Source organism: Gavialis gangeticus, unplaced genomic scaffold (assembly GCF_001723915.1).
Source record: "Gavialis gangeticus isolate Ggan-Ray unplaced genomic scaffold, GavGan_comp1, whole genome shotgun sequence".
Taxonomy (NCBI): Eukaryota; Metazoa; Chordata; order Crocodylia; family Gavialidae; genus Gavialis; species Gavialis gangeticus.
Window position 1 is genome coordinate 120922829 of NW_017728992.1, and position 9257 is coordinate 120932085.

Consider the following 9257-nt stretch of genomic DNA (forward strand, 5'->3'; position numbering starts at 1 on the left):
GAAGTGGTGCTGGCCCCTACCCTGGGGGTCTTTAAGAAGAGGCTGGATGCCCACCTAGCTGGACTCGTTTGAGTCCCATTTCTCTTTTTGGGGTTTTTGTTGTTCTCCCGCCCTGGCGGGGGGTCGGGCTAGAAGATCTACTAGGTCCCTTCCGACCCTTAATCTATGAATCTATGAATCTATGATTACATAATGAATTCCCACAATCAGAAGAACCAAGACGGTAAATATGAATTATCTGCAATTAAAAATCTGCTTGTATTGTGTCCAATAAGGTTCTTGTTATTTGTTCAATGGTATGTAGACTATTCTATATACTGAAGATCTCCATAATAATCTTTTAACTTCTAAACATTTGAAGTGAGGGAACTTGATGCCAACCAGACTGTTCTTCCTGATGATATATTTAAATGTTATCAGTTTGGTTTATAAACTAAATGGATCACACCAAGGCTTTCCAACTAGTCGCCTGCACACCACATGTGGATCCTGAGGAATTAACTTGCAGTCCCTGAGCTCTGGGTCCAAGCATCATTCCTGCATTGATCTCCTGTTGCTGCTGCCAGGGTCTCAGGGCTCCTCCCTCTTCCAGCTTCTGTTTCCTGTCTCCATCCCTGAAAGTGAGGCAGCCCTCAAGAATGAGGGAGCCACAGCTGTGGGACTTGGGGAGGCCCAGGAGACCGCCCGCATGGCATGGGTGTTTCAGCTCAATGCAACAGTGGGGCATTGGCCCAGTGTGAGGGAGCGCTCATACAGAGCAGCATGCAGCAACGGGATATGCAGCCTCCAGCTACTCAGAAGTTGGACAGCCCTGACTTACACTATTCAAGTGAAACATTGGGGCATTAGCATTTTCTTTTTCAGTTTGTCCACCTTTTAACTATCAAGAACAGTAAGAATACACTGTATGTAGACTAAGCAGCCTCATGCCCTGATGCTGAGGCCACTGCCGAAGACCAGCTGCATGTGGTGCTCCCAAGTGGCAGGGGGAAGGAGCCACTCCCAGCCAGGTCCAGCCTCAGCCTGCAGGGGATGGAGACCGGCCACAGGTCTCTGTGTTGTCCCAGGCTATTGCCGTCAGGGCTCTTGGGAGCCGCAGGGTTAGGGGTGTGCGTGTGTGTGTGTACATATGCTCCCCCATCCTAGATTCCCTTACCCCATCCTGGATTCCCTTAACTACTTAACTATAATATGGTTGCCCTAAATATCTGGGTCAGGGTCCTAATAGAAAGGCAGTATAATTCATGGTGGGATTTGCATCACATTCAGTGAAATACAGAGAGCATTAGGTTATGTTCCAGGTGTGGCCTTTGCCCTCTGGATAATCTTGGCAAGTCATTTCACCTCTCTATGCCGTAGTTTCTCCATCTGTAAAATGGAGATGATGCTGGTCTCCTTCTTAAAGCACTTTGAGGTTTCTCAGGCAAAGTACTGTATAAGACAGAGGCTTTATTTATTGAATAGATTTATGAGGAAGAAAAAGCCCATTACAAAGGAGAGAATGATCTGTACTTTCAAATGAAAATTTTACCTTTTTCTTGTTTTTTCTAGATTTGAAATAAGTTTTTTTTAGCTTGGACTAGATGTATACTAGTTGTCAATGAAAAATATGATTTGATACTCAATTTTTTTCTACATTTCCTTGTGCTATGAGGAAAAAAAAAAACCCTTTTCCTCAAAAGAAGTAATTATGTATATAATATCGAAAACCTGACAATCTGTATAGCCCAGCATCATCTCAGGTACTACGGAATTAAAATAAAAATTCTTCAAAGATTACAAGCACTTGAGATTTCTGGCACATCAAAGATTTTCCAACTCTTTCTCAGTCTTGTAAAAGATTCCTTAGCACACGAGCTGCTTCCCTGAAGATGACTATGAATTCAAAGATCATGCTTACCCCATTGACTACTGGAGGACTTGGTTTTATGACTAAGCTATTTATCCTACCACAATTCCCTTGAACTTCTGAAATTTTGCAAGAGCATGAGACACATCTGTTATGGTCACTTTGATTGTGTGTTGCAAATACTGAGCTTTAAGGAAATTACCTGGCAGGGAGCCACAAAACAAGGAAACAAACCTTACAGTATTAGAAATAGAGAGTTGTTTTAATACAATTGCTGCTGACCATATTGTCAGACTAATTTATAACAGTTGGGTAGCACATAACCTGGAAGTCTGTAAACATCAAGATCAAATAGTGTAAACCTAACTCCACACTTGCAATCCAGAAGTGCTAGAGGAATAAATGCCTTGTGTGGAAACCTGAAGAACTGTGGAGGAAGGCAGATTTTCAGTGACATTCACATTCTAAAAACACACTAACTGTATTCTTTTCTAAACAACAACATAGCTCTGAAACCAAATGAGAATCTGTACATAGAAACAGCAGAAAAGACCAGCCTTTCAGTTTCTGGGCATAACAGTTTTTCCCCAAACATTTATAGTTTTTAGAAAAGGCTAAATCATTAATCTTAATCTTTAGTAGTACATCATTAGTATTACATCACGCCTTAGTATTACAGGCTTAAAACCATGCTCTTTCCGTATAGTAAGAGAGATCTACAAGCCAAAATGTGAACAGATTCAGGAAGAGGAGGAGGAGGAAATGGGGACCAAGGTCTGATTTATGCAGGGCCTTGGTTTTGGTATAAATTTTGCAGATATTATTTTTTTCCAAACCAGAATTACTAAAACAGATCTTAGCATGGATACAATTAAAGTACCCTATCTTGAGATACTTTATTTTATATGGTGTAAGCAATACAGCTGTTCTGTGTTAATAAGCCCTAATTTTAGATACTGTTATACTAAAATTTTGGCCTCTATTTTTTACCAAGCTCCTTGCTGCTTTGTTATTGCCAGGTATCCTTTATTACTAGACAAAGTTCACAAGTGGCAAATATGAGTATCAAATAGCAAGCATCTTCAATACATGGGGCTACTGATACAACACTTATCTTTTCATATGTCTGCTTATGCTAATGAATTAATGTTGCTAAATCTCCAATACGGGCTGCGTACAGACATTTGAAGACATTAGGAGGAGTTTAGATAGCATTGAAAATGGGTACTCGATCAAACTTATTTTGCCCAGGTGTGGACCTTATGCTAGTTAGGTGGATCTACATAAGAATTTTACAGAAGTTCAGGACAGTTAGATTGATCTTATGTGTTTCATAGTTTCATAGTTGATAGGGTTGGAAGGGACCTAAGCAGATCACCAAGTCCACCCCCCTGCCATAGGCAAGAAAGGATGCTGGGGTCAAATGACTGCCTAGCCTTCTTTTGAAGACCCCCAGGGTAGAGGCGAGCCAACTCCTTTCACTATCTCCCCTCCATTTCGACTTACCTTAGACAGGTGACTATTTTTATACGATCTAACCTCCCTATAACCTCTGCAAATATCTGTATGAAGTCACATAGATGTATAATGTCCAATCTCAGTCAGATATTGGGTAAATTGTTATACTTGTATCTCCTAAATTAAATAAAATGAAAAAAATCCTTCCTTTTTCATTTCATTTCATGTCAAACTTGTTAACCTTTCAGAAGGAAAATAAAGGAACTATTTGAATTAACTCTCCACCACTGCTAGGGAATGAATTTGTTAAACATATGCCATTTTATTCATAAAGTTGTGAGGTATTACAAAAAAAAATCAACGTAGGTGCATAGTTTCTGTTCGTATCATAAAGAAACTGTCCAAGAGCTCTCTGACACAGAGGTATATGCAGCCTTAGAAAGTACTTGTATTATACAGATGCTGCAGCTGTGTAGTGAGAGCAAAAATTAATTTAAATTGAAGGAGATTTTAAAACACATTACGAACCAGGTGTTTTGTCTCTATTTCCAAGGTAAAAAAAAAAGTTAAATCATCTTTCAGTGTTATTTATTTACCTGTACTTTTCATAAAATTAGTACAACAATGAACTCCTTTGTTTGATGTACCATTAGCTTCAAGGTATGCTGCAGATTGCAGAAGCAAATCAGAACCCAACTGAAAACCTGTTATCTTATACCCTGAGTGGTATCACTCCAAATTTTGCATGGCACCAAATAATAAAATGCTCACAAGTGTTAGAATTCAGAAGAAGCAGTAAATCAGAAAGATTCAAGAATCTATAAGGTGAAAACCTCACCTACCCTGACTATTTGCAGTATCACCAATAACGGATGCTGTTCAAGCAAACACTGAATTAAACCTGTCAGTACACACACAAGTGGCTGTAGTAAACAATCAATACTAATGAAATCTGCTATTGCAAATATCCTCAAAAATATGTGACCATTGATCTGAATTGAAAATAATGAAAGAACAATTTAATTAATAATTTGGTATTGTGGCGACTGCTAAAACCTTTCACAAGCAATAGAAAGATTGGTAAAATACTAAAGACACAATATTGAAAGAGAGGAATAGCCCTGAGAAGACAGATGCTAAAGTGAATGAAGAGGTAAGAGGAATTCTATTACAATGGTTTAAAGAATACCATCTCTTTCCCCACCACTTAATTTTTTCATATTGTTAAATTAGGTCCTATTTGGTAGAAATTAGAATTACTAAAGAAATCTGATAGCTAGTGTTGCTTGAAGGTGTTGTATGGCTTCAGCCTTCTCTTACTGGGTGCCTTGTCCCTAAGTGAAGTCAGGGTAGGGTTTGAGCTTGGATGCCACATGGGTGGTATGGGTGCTGCCCTTACTCGCCTGCCACAACTTCAGTGTTCTAGTTGGGGAGGCAGTTCCCATCAGGTGGTGCCCCCCCCCAAGGATGAAGACGCTTCAGTCCCTGTTCTTGCTTCATGGGGCTCCAAACCACCCCTTTACCGCACCCTTACCATATCCATGGCCAGGATGGATATTATCTTCTGCCAGCATCCCCTTGGATGACTTTTCCTCCTCACCTGGCTTGCCTGCCCCTAATTTGGGTTGGGTCTTCCTGGTGAGTCTGCCCTTCGCTGTAGCCGGTTCCTTGGCTTCAGGCCAACTAATGTATCTAAGCTGGTCCTGTCTCAGGCTATCCAGGGCCTTCACCAAAACTTAACACCCAGGTTTTCACCAGAGGGTACCCCCTGGGATCTCGTCTCCCAGTGGCCCTTTTCAGAATCCAGTTAAGGAGGAACTTGGAAGAGTGGATGAAGGACCCACATGTTCCTGCGCCTTGGGTGACTATGGGGGTGGACTGCCATTCCGTGCTTCACTCTGGTCCAGCTCCTCAGTTTGGCCAGCACTGGCCCCCAGATAACCTGGAGTCACTCTCAGTCTTCACTGGCTTGGGAGAGTGCATGGTTCCCATGCTGGGTTGTTCGTGCCCCCCCTGCCATGCCCCCCGTGTGGGGTTTCTGCTCCTGCTGGTGCCTCCGACCTCCTGTGCCTGGGCCCTCGGCTTTCCCTCTCTGGCCTGTGACTGGGTAGACTTCCTCTTGGCTGCTTGCATCTCCGGGTCATCGTCCATTCTTCCCTCTGCCAGCATCAGTGCTCTCTTCTTCCTCCAACAGCGTCTCTAGGTCAGCGTCCTCCTCTTCCTCCTTCCCCAGTGTCTCTGGGTCAGCATCCTCTTCTCCCTTCCCCAGTGTCTCTGGATTGGCATCCTCTTCTCCCTCTGTTGACCACCCAGCTGTTTTTCTGTCTGCCATTTGAGCAGCCCATGGTTTCCAGAGGCTCCACCCCTTCCCATGCCAATCTGCAGCTGCAGGCAGCTCTGGAACTGTGGGGCCACCGCTCGCACTTCCTCCTGGCTGCCGCTTTCCAGGATCCCTACGGTGAGTCCCAGGGTGCATGGGGTGGGGGTCTGGGGCCCCTTAGAGGGGCTTTCACTGCCCCTCTCACAGCTAGAAATAAATTTAAATTTACACTGAGAGGTACTTCTACAAGGCTAGACCAATGCATAAAGGAAAAGATGCTCAACAATAAGAAAGGTGATTTTAGCTGAGACAGATATTTTATATCAGCATTGTGTACTGCACAGGGAGTCTATCCCTTGCTTTGCTACTGAATTTCTGTATGACCTTGACCATGGCCTTTCACCTCTCTGTACCTCTGTTTCACCTCCTGCTTTTTTCTATTTTGATTATATATAATTTAGGGCACTTTGATTATATATCATGCAGGGAACCTCTTATCTTAGAATCAAGTACAGTTCAGGCAAGGAGCTGCTTCAGCTCTGGATGGGGCTAGGATGAATCATGTGGCAGGTAGGGGTGAATGGGAGAGCACAGGGAAGGGGTGCATGGTGTTGAGGAAGCATAAGGGAAAGGGTGAGGGGGGTTGGGATTGAAGGGAAAGGGATGTGCAGAGTGAGGGGGATGTGGGAAAAGGGACACAAGGAGCCCAGGGAAATGGCATGGGGGAAGGGACATGTGGAGTAAGAGGAGTGCAGTGTGGCGGGGGTTCAGGGAAAAAGATGTGGGAGGGAAGCACGGGGAAAGGGCAGTGGTATAATTGTAGGGGAAGGAATATGTGGAGCAAGGGGAACATGGATAAAGCACATGGAGAAGGGGAGCACAGTGCAGAGAGAGCATAGGGGTAGGGGTGATGGGGAGAATGGGTGAAAGTACATGCAGCGCAAAGTGGGAAAAAGGACACATGGAGCATGGGGGAAGGGGAACGTGGAGCAAAGGGAGTTCAGAGAAGGGGTGCAGTAAAGGGAAATGGAGTGCAGATGGGTGCATAGGGGAAAGGGTATGTGGTGCTGGGGGGAGCACAGGGAAGGAATATGCTGAGCAAGGGTGGCATGGGAAAAGGGACATGTAGGGTATGGGGGAAGTGGAGCATGCAGCAAGAGGGGCACAGGGAAGGAGCATGTGATGGAGGCGAGCACGGTGAAAGGGCTGCACAGAGTGTGGGAAACGGCACACGGAGTGGCAGGGGAGCTGCTGTGGCTCTGGCCCTAACCCTGATGGAGCTGGTTGTGAAGCTGGAGGTGTGGTTACTGCCTAACCCAGCTGAGTGCTCCATGTCCCCAGTGGAGATGCAGCAAGAGCAGCAGGAAAGGTAAGGGAGAGGGGCCAGGCATAAGAGGGGTGAAGCAGTAAGAGGAGGAAAGCAGTGGGGGGACGGGCAGCAGGTGGGCAGGCATGGGAAGGGGGCAAGTGGCAAGGGGAAGGACATCTCTGGAGGTTTTTAATGCCTAACTTGGATTTACTTTCATGCTGGGAGCTGGGTGCCTAAAACATAGGTGTGCCAATACTCAGCATTCCCTCTAGTGGTTGGTGCTCACAGAGAGCAACAGCTATTTCTTTACCTGAGCAGTAGAGATGGTGCTGGGGATCTAAAGGTCCAAAATGAAACCCCAGGAGTAGCCCATATGGGTGCGTCCACACATGCAAGCACGTGCGCCTGCAGCAGCTCAAAAAGAAGTGGTGCAAATTTGAGCCATGACTTTTTGCCTCAGCGCACATGCTCAGACATGCACTTTGTTGTGAAGCAAATTGTGCCACTTGGGGCAAAATAATCCTGCTTGGCTCCTCCTGGATCTGCAGCCAGGGGGAGCTAGAACCTGGGGCCAGCACCTGTGCTGTCCCCAGCAGTATAAAAAGCTGCCCTGTCCTGGCCCCATCCATACAAAAAGCTGCCCTGGCAAGCAGCTCAGGGCTACTTGCTCTCAGGAGCTTCTGGGGCCCAACCAATTGGTACCTGGGGACACTACCCCTTGCACCAGCTGGACTGCTGCAGCAGCATCCCAAATCCATTTTTAAAAATACTCCAAAATACACACACACACACACACACATCTAGAGAGACAGAGAGACCGTGCTCAGTTGGGTAATGCTTTATTGGTATATTTACAATGTTAAAGCAATTCGGAAGCCTAACAGTATCTCTATCATCATGAAAAAATAAATTCTGAATACCTATATGTGTTGGTGTGTGCTTTTGGTTTTCTTCACACATGATGGGTATGTGATGGGGGGATGTGGTGTTTGCAGGAATGGGGTGGGAAGGGGTGTGGGAGAAGGTGGATGGGTGTGTGTAGGGATGTGGGTTGGTCTGTGGATAGGTGTGGTGCATTCGCTGGGGGGACTGTGGGTGTGGGGGACCTTTTGGGGGGGCTTCTCAGGAGGGGTGGGTCCCCTGGCTTCCACAGGGTGCAGCCCCCCTACACAGCACATGGAATGCCCCCCTCCCCCACAAGGCTCCAGTTCCCCCCTGGAGTGCCACAGCCCCTATCCTGCCCAGGGCCCCAGCCCCCTGCCCAGGGTTCCAGGCACTCTGGAGGGTCTCAGACACACTGGAGGGTGCCCCCCAGCCCAGGGTCCCAGCTTGCCCCTGGAGGGCCACAGCCAACCCTGCCCAGAGCCCGTAACTGACCTTTCACAGCAGCAATGGGGGGACCGTGCGCTAACCCTAGCCAGGTCCTGCCAGCCCTGGGCTGCTTGTGCTGCCCGGCACAGCCAGGTGGCATGAGCATCTCCAGGGCTGCCAGGACCCAGCTGAGCTCTGTGCAGTCTCTGCGTGCTGGGCTGGGTCCTGCTGCTATAGGAATGGCCCAGCCAGGTGGCAGAATGGCCCCAAGGGTGGCAGGCCCTGACACACAGGGACCACATGCTGCACTGGGTCTTGCTGCTATGGGCCTGGTCTCTCCAGGTGGCAGAGTGAGCCCAGGGCCTGGCTGGGCCCGGCACACGGTCCCCACGTGCCACACTGGTCCTGCCACCATGGGCTGGGCCCAGCCCGGCTGGGCAACAGATGGGCCCCAGAGCCAGCTGCGCGCCACGTCCGGCCTCTGCCCCACCGTGCCTGTGGGGGGTGAGGACATGGCCCAGCCCTGTGTGGCTCTCTAGTCCAGCTTTGCACCGGAGTGGGTCACACGGCCCACCGATCTGGGCCAAGTCCTCACCCCCCGCAACCCCGGGACATCCCCCTGCCACTCCCCAAACCCCCCACCCCATATACCCCCTCCACACTTACCTTGGACAGCGCTAGGGGCTGGGGGCAGCAGGAGCACCAAAGAAATGCTCTGGCCAAAACCAGAGTATCTCTTTTGGAGGACTGACTCCTTGCTGACTCTGGCCATGGTCTGGGACCATGCCTTGCTCTGCTTTTCTGCAGAGCGGTTTGGGGTTTTTTTTTTAAGACCCCTGGATATCCAGGGGTCTAAATTTTGTCCCTGAACTGCACGTTTGCAGTGTGGGGAACATTTTTTGTTCTCACATGTGCCTCTTGCCCCACCTCAAAGGGGTTTAGGGCAGGGCAAGAGGCACGTGCGTGCTTGTCTGGACGTGCCAATGAGTGTCTTTATGGGGCATATGGTG